This window comes from Bison bison, unplaced genomic scaffold (genome assembly GCF_000754665.1).
Source record: "Bison bison bison isolate TAMUID 2011002044 unplaced genomic scaffold, Bison_UMD1.0 scf7180017864061, whole genome shotgun sequence".
Lineage (NCBI taxonomy): Eukaryota > Metazoa > Chordata > Mammalia > Artiodactyla > Bovidae > Bison > Bison bison.
In genome coordinates, this window is record NW_011494633.1 from 3,033,187 (window position 1) to 3,051,808 (window position 18,622).

The following is an 18,622-nucleotide window of genomic DNA, read 5'->3' on the forward strand; positions in this document are numbered from 1 at the left end:
TTAGAAAAGATAAACATCTACCCAAAGTCACACTGTGAGTTAATGGCAGAATTAGGACTTAAAACCACGCTCTTCTGTCTCCTGGCCACACAATATAAGTTAAAATCAAGCAGCAGAAAAATGTAAGCCACTTTAAAGACTAAAGCACTTAAAAGATATTTTTAAATTGACTAATTCTGCATAGAATCTCTATGCAAGTCACAATGATTGAATCTTCTTCCTTACAAGCTTTTTTATCAGAAGTGATCACATCAACTCAGCCAGATCTTATAGTAAGAATTTTCAATGTGCTACTCTCAAATATCATGCTATCCTGGTGTGGCCTTTTGCCACTTAATTTAGAATACTGATAATCTCAATACTTACAGAGGAATGGCTTTCCACACTTGACTCACTCAAACAAATATGTGGAATGTTAATTAGCTCATGCCTGCATGCTTAGTTTCTCAGTTGTGTCTGACTGTGACTCTTTGGACTGTAACCCACCAGGCTCCTCTATCCATGGAATTTTTCAGCAAGAATACTAGAGTGGGTTGCCATTTCCTCCTCCAGGGCATCTTCCAGATCCAGAAATCGAACCCACATCTCCTGTGTCTCCTGCACTGCAGGCATATTGTTTACCTACTGAGCCATCAGGGAAGCCTGTTAATTAGCTTACCATTACTTAAATTATTTGACCCACTAGGAGTCTTACTTAAGCAGAAACATCACTTTGCAACCAAAGGTCAATATAGTCAAAGCTATGGTTCTTCCAGTAGTCATGTACCAATGTGAGAGTTGGACCATAAAGAGGACTGAGCCCTGAAGAAATTGATGCTTTCAAACTGGTGCTGGATAAGACTCTTGAGAGTCCCTTGGACAGCAAAGAGATCAAACCAGTCAACCCTAAAGGAAACTAACCCTAAATATTCACTAGAAGGACTGATGCTGAAGCTCCAATACTTTGGCCACCTGATGCAAAGAGCCAACTCATTGGAAAAGACCCTGATGCTGGGAAAGATTGAGGGCAGGAAGGAAGGGGGTGACAGAGGATGAGATAGTTGGATGGCATCATCAACTCAATGGACATGAGTTTGACCAAACTCCAGAAGATAGTGAAGGACAGGAAAGCCTGGTGTGCTGCAGTCCATGGGGTCGCAAAGAGTCAGACATGACTGAACAACAGGAGGCTTACAGTCTGCCCATAAGACATCTAGGTAAAGCACACAATTGGATCTCTAAACACATAGACCTCTGCGATCTTGAAACACAAATTAGACAAGGATTGGGACTTCCCTGGTGGTCCTTTGGCTAAGACTCTGCCCTCCCAATGCAGGTGGCCTAGGTTCCATCCCTGGTCAAGAAACTAGATCCCACATGCCACAACTAAAACCCTGCATGCCACATCAAAGACTGAAGAAGACTGAGAAAGATTGAAGATCCCGTGTATCACAAATAAGACCAGGCACAGCCAAATAAATAAATTAGTTAATAAAAAACATTAGATAAGGATCAAACCTGAAAGACATGCTGAGCTTTCTTGCTGCTTCAATTGTGTAGAAGGGTCTACATGTAAAAGAGAAAGAAACATGAGGTAAAGGAGTCCTAAAGAATGTTCAAATTAGTGTTTTTATAAGGAGAACATGTTAAATCAATTGTTTATTAAGACAAACTGATAAGAATTTGTGAATTTTCTACAAGATATGAGAACAAATGTATATATTAACTGGAACTTATGAAAACAGCTATGAAAACAAATAGGGTAAGCCTTTTGAATTCAAGAGATTATTAATTTCTCTTACCCGTGGTAACTGGAAATTCAGAAGGGCCAGTAGAACATTGCCAGACTGGTAGGTAGTAGAAGTGAAAAAAGGATTCCCACCATCAGTTAATCAGCAAGTAACACCCTGAAACTCAAGTTGGTAAAGAACCCACCTACAATGCAGGAGACTCCCGTTCAATTCCTGGGTTGGGAAGATCCGCTGGAGAAGGGGTAGGCTACCTACTCCAGTATTCTTGGGCTTCCCTTGAGGCTCAGCTGGTAAAGAATCCGACTGCAATGTGGGAGACCTGGGTTTGATCCCTGGGTTGGGAAGATCCCCTGAAGAGGGGAAAGGCTACCCGCTCCACTATTCTGGCCTGGAGAATTCCACGGACTGTTTGTATAGTCCATGGGATTGCAAAGAGTCGGACACAACTGAGTGACTTTCATTTCCCTTCACAACACAATTCCTGAGGATATGTCATTAATTCATTAGATTGAACTACTTAGAGTTCCATACAAAATGTACAATGTAGTAGGGAAAAAGTAAACTTGAGAAAAAAGGAAGGACCTCAAGAAGTAAAATACATACAGGGCCATGATACACTTAAAAGATGTGAGAATCAATAAATTTTTTGTTTGCTTTTTGGTCTTGTCCCACTGGGGCATAAAAGGAAGTAGAATTTTTTGCTTCAGATTTGAAGGAAATGGGGCAACAGAAGCAGTATAATTTTCCTGTCCTAAGGCTAAATTATATTCTCAGATATCAAGTTTCTGAGAACCAGAATAAAGACATCTATTAAGCTTTTATATTACACATTCACTCATACGTGAATACATATTATCACTGTTTTTTTTATAGTCAATACACAAGGAAAATCAAGTCTCCTCTTTGTTTCAACTAGGGAAAGAGGGCAATGAGTAGATATCTTCAATTGGAAGAGAATCATGGCCTATAATTTCAAAGTGCTCTTGTCCATTCATCTCTCCCTTCTTAATCTTCAAGTTAATCTTTTATGTCAAATGACTTAATCACTGTATTATGTAAGTGTCAAGGATTATACCATGAACAGAAAGACAGATAGTAAAAGACTTCTAGCCCTAGTCCCATCATATGCTTGGGGAACAGTCAGAAGGTATACATAAGCCTGTTTGCAAGATAGAGCAACAGAGAATAACACACCCTTTGAATGAAATAGTCATTTAAGTATATGGCATTTCCTCCAAGTGATCTAGAAATCAATTATTTTCGATCCAAATGTATCATATTAACCACTAAAATGAGGACAAAAGACAATGAAAATGAGTTGGAGAAACTTTAGATTATGTAAATGAAGTTTGACAAAAACATTTTTCCCCACATAATGGAGAGAGCTTGTTGAATTATGCAGTGCTATGCAAGTATTCGCAGGCACATACCAGTGGTTCTGCTCTATAGCACCCACATCCTCATGATAATGAGGTGTGTTCTGTTATGACTGTCACCATTGTTTTGACGGTCTTTAACCTACTTGGCAATTTGTGAATCCTTTTGTCAGAATCTGCACCCATAAAGTGGTCACAGCATGGCCTTTGTTGATAAACTGTTCTCACTTCACTGACAGATACATTCTGATGTCTCAAATATAGTGACAGTGATCCCACAGTGACAGCTAACACTGGAAAAATTCAACAATCCAATTTTAACTACAAGATACAGAAGAAGGCCCAGAAGACCCAGGCAAATTGAATTCATGGGTCTCAAGGTATAAATGCAAACTCCTTCCAGCAATGTTGGAGAATACCTAGTTATATACATTCTTCCCAACATTAGGTATTATGCTATTTTAAAATCTTTGTCAATTGGATTAATTAAAATAATATCTTGTTATAATTTATCTTTTTTCTTATTTAATACTTTCATATCTTAATTTGTCATTTCTGTTTTTCACTTGTTTAGTCTCTTTGCCTGGTTTTCTATTGAGGACATTGTCTTTCATTTCTTGAATTGGAAGAGCATTGTACAGAATATCAATTCTAAACTTGAGAATTTATTAAGGAATAAATGAGTAATATCTCTTTGATCTAAAATACCTGCAACAGGATGAAGAAAACATTATTAATTAAAATTCCAGAGGAGTTGGTAGGGGAGTAATGTATTTCTCTGCAGTCTGTACTTGAAGAAAGGGTTGCTTTGAAACTTGAATTTTTGGAAGTTTGAGGTATAGTATAGGCATGAGAAAAACAGTGGAATGTTGTGGGTATGTGATGTGATTGGAAGCAATCTAAATGTCCAGCGATATAAGATTGATTAAGTAATTTTGCGGTAGGCAGCTTCTAAAACAGCCCCCAGTGATACCCGGGCCATTGTATCCTCCTCACCCTTTTTATGCTGGCTGGACCTAGTGACTTGCTTCTAACTAATAGAATATGGCAAAAGTGATGGGATGTTACCTCTGAGACTGAGGTATAAAAAGATTCTGGCTTCTGTCTTGATCAGCCCTCTTGTTCTCTCACTTCCTCTGATAGAGGCCAGCTGCTATGAGCTGCTCTGTGGAGAAGCCCACATGGCAAGGAACTAAGCGTAGCCTCCAGCCAACAAGTAAGGAACTGAGATCTCAGACCAATGGCCTACCAGGAGCACATTCCCACCAACAAGCATACGTATGAGTTTGTAAATTCTGCCCCATTTAAGGCTTGTGATTTCTGTGATTCATTTAAAGCAGATGTTGGTTGCTTTAAACAACTAGTTTTGGGGTAACTGGATAATGCCACCGGAGAAGGCAACAGCACCCCACTCCAGTACTCTTGCCTGGAAAATCCCATGGACGGAGGAGCCTGGAAGGCTGCAGTCCATGGGGTCGCTAAGAGTCGGACACGACTGAGTGACTTCACTTTCACTTTTCACTTTCATGCATTGGAGAAGGAAATGGCAACCCACTCCAGTGTTCTTGCCTAGAGAATCCCAGGGACGGGGGAGCCCGGTGGGCTGCCGTCTATGGGGTCGCACAGAATCGGACATGACTGAAGTGACTTAGCAGCAGCAGGATAATGCTGCAGACATTAAAAATTATAATGTGGATGGATGTGTGGCACTGGGAGGGTGATGTGGATACGGGTGTATGTACGTGTAGTGCATGTATGCGTGTACTGATGCAACATATGCAAAGCCAAGACCCTAAGGACCTCATAAAAGCTCACACCTTCTCTATCCCTTACAGCACTTTTCACTTTCCATCTCTTCTGAATTACCAATTTTCATGCATTGTGCAACCCTCTGAACCTCGGCAAGTTTCACTGAGTAGACATTAATTTGCTGCAGCTGCTGTTTTGACTCTGCCCTCACATATCCTTTCCCCTTATGTTTGACTCTTGCAATTCTCTTTACTTTCTCACTCTGCCTTTTCCTTAGGTCAGTCTTAAAAGTTTTGTTGTTGTTTGTTGTTTAGTCACTGCGTTGTGTCTGACTCTTTTGCAACCCCATGGACTGTAGCCTGCCAGCCTCCTCTGTCCATGGGATTTCCCAGGCAAGAATACTCAAGTGGGTTGCCGTTTCCTCCTCCAGGAGGTCTTCCTGACCCAGGGATCGAACCTCCATCTCCTGCATTGGCAGGTGGATTCTTTACCACTGAGCCACCCAGGAAGCCCTCATTAGAGTTAAGGGGCACTAGAAACACTAGGACTCTATCCATCAGCCCCTTAACACACCTATAACACAATTACTGAGATCCTTAAAGGAAGCTTTTAAGTCTTCCCATAAGCTAATGCCTTCTAAATAATCTGTGCCCCTTCCCAAAGTCAACTATGGTAACATGATTTTAATATTAATATTATTTCATTCTGGTCTTTAAACAATAAAAATGGCATAAGTGATAATTCTCAGTTCAGTTCAGTTACTTGGTCGTGTCCGATTCTTTGTGACCCCATGGACTGCAGCAAGCCAGGCTTTCCTGTCCATCACCAATTCCCGGAGTTTACTCAAACTCATGTCCACTGAGTCAGTGATGCCATCGAACCATCTCATCCTGTCATCCCCTTCTCCTCCTGCCTTCAATCTTTCCCAGCATCAGGGTCTTTTCCAATGAGTCAATTTTTCACATCTGGTGGCCAAAGTATTGGAGCTTCATTCAGCTTCAGCATCAGTCCTTCCAATGAATATTCAGGACTGATCTCCTTTACGATGGACTGGTTGGATCTCCTTGCAGGTCAAGGGACTCTCAAGAGTCTTCTCCAACACCACACTTCAAAAGCATTAATTCTTCAGCACTCAGCTTTCTTTACGGTCCAACTCTCACATCCATACATAACTACTGAAAAAACCATAGCTTTGACTGTATGGACCTTTGTCAGCAAAGTAAAGTCTCTGCTTTTTATTTTTATTTTTTTCTAGGTAAATTTTTTTTTTAGTTTTTTGGTTTTTTTTTTAATTTATTTTAATTGGAGGCTAATTACTTTACAATATTGTATTGGTTTTGCCATACATCAACAAGAATCCGCCACAGGTGTACACGTGCTCCCCATCCTGAACCCCTCTCCCACTTCCCTCCCCATACCATCCCTCTGGGTCATCCCAGTGCACCAGCCCCAAGCACCCTGTATCCTGCATCGAACTTGGACTGGTGATTCGTTTCTTATATGATATTATAGATGTTTCAATGCCATTGTCCCAATCATCCCCCGCTCTCCCTCTCCCACAGAGTCCAAAAGACTGTTCTATACATCTGTGTCTCTTTTGCTGTCTCTTATACAGGGTTATCGTTACCATCTTTCTAAATTCCATATATATGTTAGTATACTGTATTGGTGTTTTTCTTTCTGGCTTACTTCACTCTGTATAATTGGCTCCAGTTTCATCCACCTCATTAGAACTGATTCAGATGTTTTCTTTTTAATGGCTGAGTAATACTCCATTGTGTATATGTACCACCGCTTTCTTATCCATTCATCTGCTGATGGACATCTAGGTTGCTTCCATGTCCTGGCTATTATAAACTGTGCTGCAATGAACACTGGGGTACACGTGTCTCTTTCCCTTCTGGTTTCCTCAGTGTGTATGCCCAGTAGTGGGATTGCTGGGTCATAAGGCAGTTCTATTTCCAGTTCTTTAAGGAATCACCACACTGTTCTCCATAGTGGCTGTACTAGTTTGCAATTCCACCAACAGTGTAAGAGGGTTCCCTTTTCTCCACACCCTCTCCAGCATTTATTACTTGTAGACTTTTGGATTGCAGCCATTCTGACTGGCATGAAGTGGTACCTCACTGTGGTTTTGATTTGCATTTCTCTGATAATGAGTGATGTTGAGCATCTTTTCATGTGTTTGTTAGCCATCTGTATGTCTTCTTTGGAGAAATGTCTATTTAGTTCTTTGGCCCATTTTTTGATTGGGTCATTTATTTTTCTGGAATTGAGCTGTAGGAACCTCTTGTATATTTTTGAGATTAGTTGTTTGTCAGTTGCTTCATTTGCTATTATTTTCTCCCATTCTGAAGGCTGTCTTTTCACCTTGCTTATAGTTTCCTTTGTTGTGCAGAAGCTTTTAATTTTAATTAGGTCCCATTTGTTTATTTTTGCTTTTATTTCCAATATTCTAGGAGGTGGGTCATAGAGGATCCTGCTGTAATTTATGTCAGAGAGTGTTTTGCCTATGTTCTCCTCTAGCATCTGCTTTTTAATATGCTGTCTAGGTTTGTCATAACTTTTCTTACGAGGAGCAAGTGTCTTAATTTCATGGCTGCAGTCACCATCTCAATGGACATAAGTCTGAGCAGACTCTGGGAGTCGGTGAAGGACAGGGAAGCCTGGCATAGTGCTTCATTCGATGGGGTTGTAAAGAATCAGACACAACTGAGTGACTGAACAGCAACAGTAATCATATAAGGAAGTTATCATTATGCTCACCTTACATATGAAGAAATTGAGGCTAAAAGAAATTTGATAACAGACCTGGGATCAGAAAGCCTAGATTAGATGTTGGCTTTTCACCATCTCCTAGTGACCTTAAACAAATCAGTTAACCTCTCTCAGTATGAATTGATGTTCTAAATGAAGACAATATATTTTCCTCTCTGGTCTTTTAACTGTTATCTATGTGGGAATGACTACAGAATCTGTCTCTCTTAAATTTTACCTCTAGATTCGTATTTCCAAATGCCTACTAGATAGATGTTCTTGAAAATAAATGTCCCAAATTGAATTCATTATCTTACTTTAAAATATCTCTCTGCTTCCTAAATTCTTGACTTCACTAAGTGACAGCTGTATCATCTTCCAAGCTAGAAACACAGAGTTACACTCAACTCCAGGGATTCGGGACTCCCACAGCCAAATACACACTCTTCCATAAACAGATACCTAATCCTAAAAGACGGAGAAGGCAATGGCACCCCACTCCAGTACTCTTGGCTGGAAAATCCCATGGATGGAGGAGCCTGGTAGGCTGCAGCCCATGGGGTCGCTAAGAGTCGGACACGACTGAGCGACTTCGCTTTCACTTTTCACTTTCATGCATTGGAGAAGGAAATGGCAACCCACTCCAGTGTTCTTGCCTGGAGAATCCCAGGGATGGGGAAGCCTGGTGGCTGCCGTCTATGGGGTCACACAGAGTCAGACACGACTGAAGTGACTTAGCATAGCATAGCATAGCAGTCCTAAAAGAAACATTTCCCAGAGCAATCTTCTTGATTGTCTTCATGGTCACTCTGTTCATGCTCTTATGTCCCCTAGGCTGCAAATGAGCGACTCTCTCACCAATAATCACTATCTGCCCCAGGCTGTCCTCTTAATAGTCATAACTGCCATATATATTAAAACTGACTCTGATCATGTCACTGTACTGCTTAAAAACTCTGTTAACTCTCACGACTACCAGTGCAATCCAAAGTTCTTAGCTAGGCATTCTAGACCCTTCTCAGTCAGCCTCAACTTCTTGCCAAGTGCCACCTCTAATTGCCCCTCCCCACTGAGCATCAATTCAGGAAACTCTCCCTCTTCATCATCTGTTCCCTCTCTGAAATTCCATCTTCTAGTTTGCACCTGGTCAAATGCCTTCAAGATCCAAGCCAAATGTTATATTTTTCCCTAACTTCCTCTGGCATCATCTCCTCATCCTCCCGACATCCAAGGTACTTTTGTCCATGTCTCTAACATAGTCCCTAATTGCAAAGGGAGTTAATGTCCGATACATCTCTTTCATCAAACAAGAAGCTTCCTAAATGTAAAGACCATGTGTGAGTCACACTATATATCCTGAGTCTTACTTTATCATAACACTTGCAATACATTTCTTAAGCCACAAAATTAGAGAAAATAACGTAACTCTTTGTCCATCATTTAAAATCAAGAAAAACAAAGAAAACTAAAATTCAATATGCTATGTTAATTCAAACTCAGCAAGGTTCCCATTCATTTAAAATTAAGGAAAAATAAGATCCAAAAAACTCATCCCTGAGGATTAAAACACATTATTGTATAATTATAGACTACATTTTAAAAATTGAAGTGTGTTGCTTCTTTAGAGACTTGATTTCTTTCATTCCATTTACTATTTTTATAGCATGTATGATAAGCCTCCTAAAGTCATTTCCTAAGTAACTTCTAGAATAAAAGAAATTTAAATTAAATCAAGTTTTTCCTAGGAATATTAAATTATCATCGCCTATGATTACCCAATGTATATTCTTAGTCACTATGATTTTTAGTTAAAAAATTAAATTTTATGATTAAAAAATTAAAAATTGCTCTGTAATAAAGTAATCCTAAATTAATTAATAGCAACTTACAGATATATAAGCTCGTTATTTGCAATATTCTTCATTGTTTTAGCTATCAGAGATGAGTTCAAATAATATAAACAGTTTGACATAAACTCATTTTTTTTTTAATAATTTAACGAGATCTTCCCAACCCAGGGATCGAACCTGGGTCTCCCACATTGTGGGCAGACGCTTTACCATCTGAGCCACCAGGGAAGCTCTCAGACAGTTTGAAATATATAATTGCTTTATTATTATATCTTATAAAATATCAAATTTTAATTATTAAACAATGCACCTTAAATTGTAACATAGTCTAAATAATTATTATACAATCTGTCACTAAATTTTGTGATCTTTATGATCCATGTTGACCCATCCAGAGTTATTATGAACTGTAATTTGAACCTCTGCTGATACTTAAAACTTTTTCTGAGCAATATCTTTTAACAGACAGAACAATGTAGATGTTAAACCCATTGTTCTTCTGAAGAATTTAACAAATCTTTTTATCTCTAAATTACATTTATCAACTATACTACATTGTAAAGAGCATTTCAAATTCTAAGTAGTTGTATAGCAGTCTTTTTTTTTTTTTTTGCTTTACAATATTGTATTGGTTTTGCCATACACTGACATGAATCCACCACGAGTGTACATGTGTTCCCCATCCTGAACCCCCCTTGCACCTCCCTCCCCATCCCATCCCTCTGGGTCATCCCAGTGCACCAGCCCCGAGCACCCTGTATCATGCCATTGAACCTGGACTGGCAATTCATTTCACATGTGATAATTTACATGTTTCAATGCCATTCTCCCAAATCATCCCACCCTCGCCCTCTCCCACAGAGTCCAAAAGACTGTTCTATACATCAGTGTCTCTTTTGCTGTCTCGCATACAGGGTTATGGTTACCATCTTTCTAAATTCCATATCTATGTGTTATTATACTGTATTGGTGTTTTTCTTTCTGGCTTACTTCATTCTGTATAATAGGCTCCAGCCCCACAGCATGTGGGATGTTAGTTCCCTGACCAGGGTTTGAACCCACATCCCCTGAATTGCAAGGCAGACTCTTAACCACCGGGCCACCAGGGAAGTCCTACAAATAGACATTTTATCTACCTTTCAGGTATATTTTACTTTGTCAGAGACTGCTGGTTATCTACTCAGTATCCATTCTCCCCCTCTTCGTCATTAATGGGATTCCAATTCTGTTGGCAGCATCCATGTGCTCAAAAAACAGAAAAGAAAAAACTGCACCTATATTTCCTACCTCCTTTGAAGATTGGGATGGTCATGAGACATAGAACAGGCCAATGCCATGGAAATGGAATTTGTTGTTGTCTTCTGGAAAAGCTCCAAAATAGGAAATTTAACTCAGTTGACACAGTCATTTTTGAACTTTGCTCTTGTCCCTTCTTCCTTCTTTAGGTCTTGAAAAAAGGGCCCAAAGAATTGCAGACATTTTAGCCCTGACACCTGCAGCCACCAAGGCAACACCAGCAACCAGACTTCTCATTACGTAAAAAAAAAAAAAAAAAACCAAGCCTCTGTCTTATTTATGCCACTGTTATTTGAATTTTCTGTTTCATGCAGCCCAACCAAATCCCCGAGAAATCTGTACGAATACAATAGTGCCAGTTACTAGAATCACACTGCGTACCTATCTGCACAAAAAACGGCACTGCTTCCACCCATGGGTTTTATTAAATTTTAAATTTCAGCACTTTAATAAAAGTCATTAGACAGATCCAATTTTGTCTATAAATGAAAAGTTTTTGAGAGAGTAGGTCCCAAAAAAAGAGTACAGTATGTAAAGACGCAAAACAATGAAAGAAAGGAAGGTCAGCAGCCTCAGAGATAGATTCCTCCACAATAGAGCACTGGAAATGGAATAGGCAGAGTCCAACAGAGCTGCTTCAGAAAATAATGACTATGTTTAAAAAAAAAAAAAGAAAGGAAAAGACTATGAACACCAGAGCCTTTGAAATGTGTAGAGTGTTACAAAAATAATGATTTGTTCTGTTTTTCTGTTCTTTACATTGTGACTTCATTATTTTGTTTGAAATTCTCAGAACATCAGACATATTCATAAACACCAAGTCATATATAACAGATTTTGAATTCATTGTATCTTTCACTGAATATTTTAAATGACTAGTCTATGTCGGACACTAACTATTCTAGGTCCTGAAGACAGGGCTGAAAAGTAGACAAAGTTTTTGTTACTAAGGAGGTCATAGTCTGAAGCAGAGGAGGGGAGACAGATGTACACAAGTTAGACAGTGGTAAGTGCTAAAGAGGAAGAAAAAAAAGGGAAGAGTTGAGAGATGTCAGGACTAGGTATTATTTGCTATAAGACAGTGAGGAAACCTCCCTGAGATGATTTCAAGTAAGTAAATGGTAGTCACTGAGTTGTGTCCAACTCTTCGTGACCCCATGGACTATAGCCCACCAGGCTCTTCTCTCATGGAATTCTTCAGACAAGAATACTGGAGTGGGTAGCCATTCCCTTCTCCAGGAGATCTTCCTGACCCAGGGACTGAACTCAGGTCTCCTGCACTGCAGGTAGATTCTTTATTGTTGGAGCCACCAGGGAAGCCCAGATGACTTTAATAAAGATCTAAAAGGAGTAAGCAAACAGCGTATGTCAATATCTAGGGAAAGAACATTCCAGGTCAGTGGAGGAGGGGAAATGAGCAGAAGTTGAGAAGTTGGAGTGCTTACTTCACATGTATCTCAGAGTATAGTTGGAGGCCAGCAGGCTAGAGGGGAATAAAGCACTAATCTGAGAACAATGTGATTGTGTAGCATCTCAGACAGCACATCTATTTGTCAACATTCATCCATAACATAAAAAGCTTACATTAGAGCATCACTGCTGCTGCTGTGGCTGCTAAGTTGCTTCAGTCATGGCCACTCTGTGTGACCCCATAGACAGCAACCCACCAGGCTCCCCCATCCCTGGGACTCTCCAGGCAAGAAAACTGGAGTGGGTTGCCATTTCCTCCTCCAATGCATGAAAGTGAAAAGTGAAAGTGAAGTCGCTCAGTCGTGTCCGATTCTTAGCGACCCCACGGACTGCAGCCTACCAGGCTCCTCCGTCCATGGGATTTTCCGGGCAAGAGGACTGTTTGCAGTGATATTGGAGGAGGGATGGTTCTTAAAAGGAAAACAATAACAACAATAGCACTCTTGATATATCATAAGAAAATTTGCTTTTAAATAACTGGTCACAAAAGAACAATATTTTCATATTGTCATCAATTTTTAAAAGGGAGTAGACTCAAATATTTCTTGCACTTTTTTTTTTCTTGCACTTTTTAAATCTCAGGGTTTCAAAACTATATTGGACATATTAAGTACTAGTTTCAACCTTTAGAAGATTTTTATCCTATAATACAAGTAATTTTCTGAGAGAGTATTGCTTGTGTGAAGAAAATTAAGCGCCTGTCTCAATTTAGGAGTATGTCTGAAAGAGTATCCCTTAGAAGGGTTATATTCTTAGGAGTCAGAAATAGTAGATTGAGGTTTGTAATGTGTATCAAAATGGAAATTTTATTTTGATAGATTTTATATCATTCCAATTGCCCCACTGAAATGTAGATATAAGAATACTAAAATCTGCTACATTAAGATTTTCAGCTCGTTGCTCTAAAATGAATGTATCTTGACTGCCTGTGTGCTTGGGGTGAGTCATTTATCCTCTTATTCTCCCACAGAGAATTTGATTGCATTCAAACTATCCAGCTGGAGAACTCAGCTACCTTTGGAAAAATTGATATCAAATAAGGATCTGTGAAGAGCTCTCCTACCCTGCTCAGGAGTTTGAATGTGGCCTGAGGTGGCCATCATCACCTCTTCACAGCTAAGGGAGCCAGAACAGGCATCCTGCCATTTCCTTCAGGTACTTCTTGTGTTTGTGAATTTACCACTCTAGAAGATGAGAGAATAGATTTTAGCATGCTTGTGTTTATTTTCAAAACCTTCTATATTACTTTGACTCATCTTTTCCCTCAATATTCATATCAATTAACACATATTCAATTAGATTTTAGGACTTTAATTAGTATTAAAACCATTTAAACCAATCTAATTTATAGGTCCACTGGTTTGTAGATTTCTAAATAAATCAATGATGACAATCATCTTCTTCATCTTTGTCTTTAATAACAATCATGGTATAATCTTGTATAGTACTTATAATAGCTGATACTACTTCAAATGCTCTAAAACCGTCAATTCTTTGATCCTTTAACCTACTCTAAGTAAGCACCATTATCACCTAACAGACAAGGATACTAAGCAACTTGGAGCTAAGTATCTTGTCCCACATCACACAGCTGGTAAGTAGCAGAATCAGGATTCAGACCTGACAGTGTGGACTCCAGACCCTGGACTTTAACCATGATGTCATGCTGTTTCACCTATGTTCTTGGTGCTATATTTTATTCAAGTGAATTACATCTACACAATGTGAATCTGTTATTCTATGGATACATAATTGTGCATAAAGTAAGGCACTGCCGGATGAGAGGTAGCCAAGAGAGTGACCCAAAGATAAGAAACATAAACATACCTCCGTGGAAACATACCTAGTGCTACCAACTTATAAACAATAGTTAACTAAGCTGAGTGTATAAAAAGAAATTCCATCTGAGTTTAGAAAAAAAAAAAAAAAAACTCCTAAATCAAGATTATTAGCAAATGGTCAAAATGAGAGCAGGTATCATTGAAAAATGAGGAATAGGATTTAGGAAAGAGAAGGCATAGAAGGGAAGGTTAGCTTTAGTCAAGAGCATGAAGAAGGAAAACAAAGAATTGTTAACAGAACAACAAATACACCAACTATAGGAGAAGTAGATTCACCAACACCAATAAATTCAAAGATTTATTCATTTATATATATCATGTTCTTTTAATATCTACGGGGTGGGTATTTAAATAAATCCTATTGCTATTACTTTTGCTTATGGATTTTTTTCACCCAATTCTAATTTTCAAACATCAGAGAAACTGCTAGCTCTCCTACAAACTTAGAGCCCTTGGCTTTCAGACCATTCAATTACAGAATCAGAAAAGTGGCGTCAGCTCTGTAATCTAATCCAGCCTTAAAATTTACTTGCTCTGGGTAGTGACTTGAATTCTCTAAATCCCCGTTTCCTTCTCTGTACTACGGAAAACAGTACCTCCCTCGTGTGGTACACTGGGAGAATTAAAATGAGCTCACGTCCATAATTCACTGGATATCAGTACTATGTTTTGGCCACCCATGCCCATGTTCCCCTTCCCTGGGCTTCCCTGGTGGCTCATGGGTAAAGAATATACCTGCAGTTCAGGAGGTGTGGGTTTGATCCCTGGTTGAGGAACATTCTCTGGAGAAGACAAAGGCAACCACTCCAATATTATTGCCTGGAAAATCTCATGGACAGAAGAGCATGGCAGGTTATAGTCTGTGAAGTGGCAAAGAGTCAGACACAACTTAGCAACTAAACAACAACAACCCATTCCCTTGTTCCCCTTCCCTACACACACACATACACACACACACTAGAATTTAAGGGGAGTCTTAAGATCATCTAGTACACCTATCTTGATTCAGAAAGGAAAAACACAAAGGCTAGTAACATGAAAATGTTTATCAGTTCAGTTCAGTAGCTCAGTCATGTCCGACTATTTGCAACCCCATGGACTGCAGCATGCCAGGCTTCCCTGTCCATCACCAACTCTCGGAGCTTGCTCAAACTCACGTCCATCGAGTCGGTGATGCCATCCAATCATCTCATCCTCTGTCATCCCCTTCTTCTCCCACCTTCAATCTTGCCCAGCATCAGGGTCTTTTCAAATGAGTCAGTTCTTCGCATCTGGTGGCCAAAGTATTGGAGTTTCAACTTCAGCATCAGTCCTTCCAATGAATATTTAGAACTGATCTCCTTTAGGATTGACTGTTGGATCTCTGTGCAGTCTAAAAGACTCTCAAGAGTTTCTCCAACACCACATTTCAAAAGCATCATTTCTTCCGCACTCAGCTTTCTTTATAGTCCAACTCTCACATCCATTTATGACTACTGGAAAAACCAGAGCAGAGCTTTGACTAGACAGAGCTTTGTTGGCAAAGTAATGTCTCTGCTTTTTAATATGCCATCTAGTTTTGTCAAAACTTTTCTTCCAAAGAGCAAGCATCTTTTAACTTCATGGCTGCAGTCACCATGTGCAGTGATTTTGGAGCCCCAAAAAATAAAGTCTCTCACTATTTCCATTGTTTCTCCATCTATTTGCCATGAAGTGATAGGACTAGATGTCATGATCTTTGTTTTTTGAATGTTGAGTTTTATGCCAACTTTTTCACTCTTCTCTTTCACTTTCATCAAGAAGTCTTTAGTTCCTCTTCACTTTCTGCCATAAGGGTGGTGTCATCTGCGTATCTGAGGTTATTGATATTTCTCCTGGAAATCCTGATTCCAGCTTGTGCTTCCTCCACCCTGGCATTTATTTCAGCTTGTGCTTCCTCCAGCGTGGCATTTCGCATGATGTACTCTGCATATAAGTTAAATAAGCAGGGGACAATATATAGCCTTGGCATATTTCTTTCCTGATATGGAACCAGTCTGTCATTCCATGTCCAGTTCTAACTGTTGCATCTTGACCTGCATACAGATTTCTCAGGAGGCAGGTACGGTGGTCTGGTATTCCCCTCTCTTTAAGAATTTTCCACAGTTTGTTGTGATCCACACTGTCAAAGGCTTTGGCATAGTCAATAAAGCAGAAGTAGATGCTCTTCTGGAACTCTCTTGCTTTTTTGATGATCCAACGGATGTTAGCAATTTGACCTCTGGTTCCTCTGCCTTTTCTAAATCCAGCTTGAACATCTGGAAGTTCACAGTTCATGTACTGTTGAAGCCTGACTTCAAGAATTTTGAGAATACTTTGCTGGCATGTGCGATAACTGCAATTGTGCAATAGTTTGAGCATTCTTTGGCATTGCTTTTCTTTGGGATTGGAATGAAAACTGACCTTTTCCAGTCCTGTGGCCACTGCTGAGTTTTCCAAATTTGCTGGCATATTGAGTGCAGCACTTTCACAGCATCATCTTTTAGGATTTGAAATAGCTCAACTGGAATTCCATCACCTCCACTATCTTTGTTCATAGTGATGCTTCCTAAGGCCCACTTGACTTCACATTCCAGGATGTCTGGCTCTAGGTGAGTGATCACACCACTGTGGTTATCTGGGTCATGAAGATCTTTTTTGTACAGTTCTTCTGTGTATTCCGGCCACCTCTTCTCACAAAACCATATAAAGATAGGAAACATTCTGTTTGTTTGATTTTAACTTTTAACTCACTGAGGGGAGCAGATTTTCATTGTCTTTCCATTAACTGTGAGCACACCTAAAACCACCATCTAAGGAAGGTATCACTGTCTGAGGTTGAGCTCACTGACAAGCACTCCGCCTGCTGCATCTTACCTGGAGCTGACCACTATACTTCTCAAGGCCCTGGGCCTCAGTTTATTTCAGGCCTTTCTTCCCTCTGGAACTTTCGCAATCATAGTCACCCCCCGCCAAGATCCCAGTTCTGCTTCTGCCAAACCTCTAATATGGCATGCATTTGCTTTAGGGTATTTTTATTTTTTTAATATAAATTTATTTATTTTAATTGGAGGCTAATTACTTTACAATATTGTATTGGGCATTCTTTAAATTGAATCTACAAAGGAATAATGAAATAGAGAAGAACTGAAGTTGCTCAGTCGTGTCCGACTCTTTGTGACCCCATGGCCTACCAGGTTCCTCCGTCCATGGGATTTTCTAGGCAAGAGTACTGGAGTGGGGTGCCATTTCCTTCTCCAGAGGATCTTCCCCACCCGGGGATCGATCCCAGGTCTCCCGTGTTGTAAGCAAACACTTTACCATCTGAGCCACCAGGGAAATCTTTAAATAGAGAATATAAGCAATATTCTAGGTTACATTGGCCAGAAACCTTTCCCCAACTAAAATGTACTAAATGGTAGCTCAGCTACTAATCTCACTCAGCCAATGTGGACATAATGTTATAGCTTCATGAAACCTTCAAAATGTGTACACATGTAAGTAGCCCTAGAAGAAAACATACCTTCTGCAACACTCTTCCTATTTCTTAATTTTCAGATGCCAAATGGTCTTTCACTCTCTGTGATGAATATCCATACTTTAAAAACGCTCTATTAGTCATTTGTACCTTAATGTGAAATTAAATACATAAGTTACCTCAAGTTACCACTCCTGTGAGAATTTGCATTTGAGGTGTAACTACTAGTTGTACAAAGAAAATAGCTGTCATATGTTAGGAGGACTTCCAGCCAGCATCATCACCTAGATGAAAGAGAGATAAGAGAATAATTGGCTAGTCCCCTAAAACCACAGAGCTTACCTACTTACACTGCTTTGCAAAAGACCAGCTTTAGGGAAGGAAAAGTATAAAATGACTTAAAAGTTACATCCTTAACATATATTTTCATAGGTACAATTCAAGTTTCTTTTCTTGCTTATATCTTAATTCCTAGTCTTTTCCCTTACCCACACCTTACCAAGCCCTTCTCCTCCATGCTCGTTTTCTGTTCTGTGCCCCAACCTGAACTTGCTTCTTTCCCATCTAACTAAGTATTGGTTCTTTCTTGGCTCATCTGATCACTGGGATAACAAATTCTATCTACCCAGTGTGTTAGTCATTCAGTCATATCAAACTCTTTGTGACCCCATGGACTGTAGCCCACCAGGCTCCTCTGTCCATAAAATTCTCCAGGCAAGAATACTGGAGTGGGTTGCCATTTCCTTCTCCAGGGGATCTTCCCCACCCAGGGATCAAACCCAGGTCTCCTGAATTGCAAGCAGATTCTTTACCATCAGAGCCACCAGGGAAGCCCTAGATTGGGTGCTGCTGCTGCTGCTGCTAAGTCGCTTCAGTCATGTCCAATTCTGTGCGACCCCATAGACGGCAGCCCACAAGGCCCCGCCGTCCTTGGGATTCTCCAGGCAAGAACACTGGAGTGGGTTGCCATTTCCTCCTCCAATGCATGAAAGTGAAAAGTGAAAGTGAAGTCACTCAGTCGTGTCCGACTCTTTTCCACCCCATGGACTGCAGCCTACCAGGCTCCTCTGTCCATGAG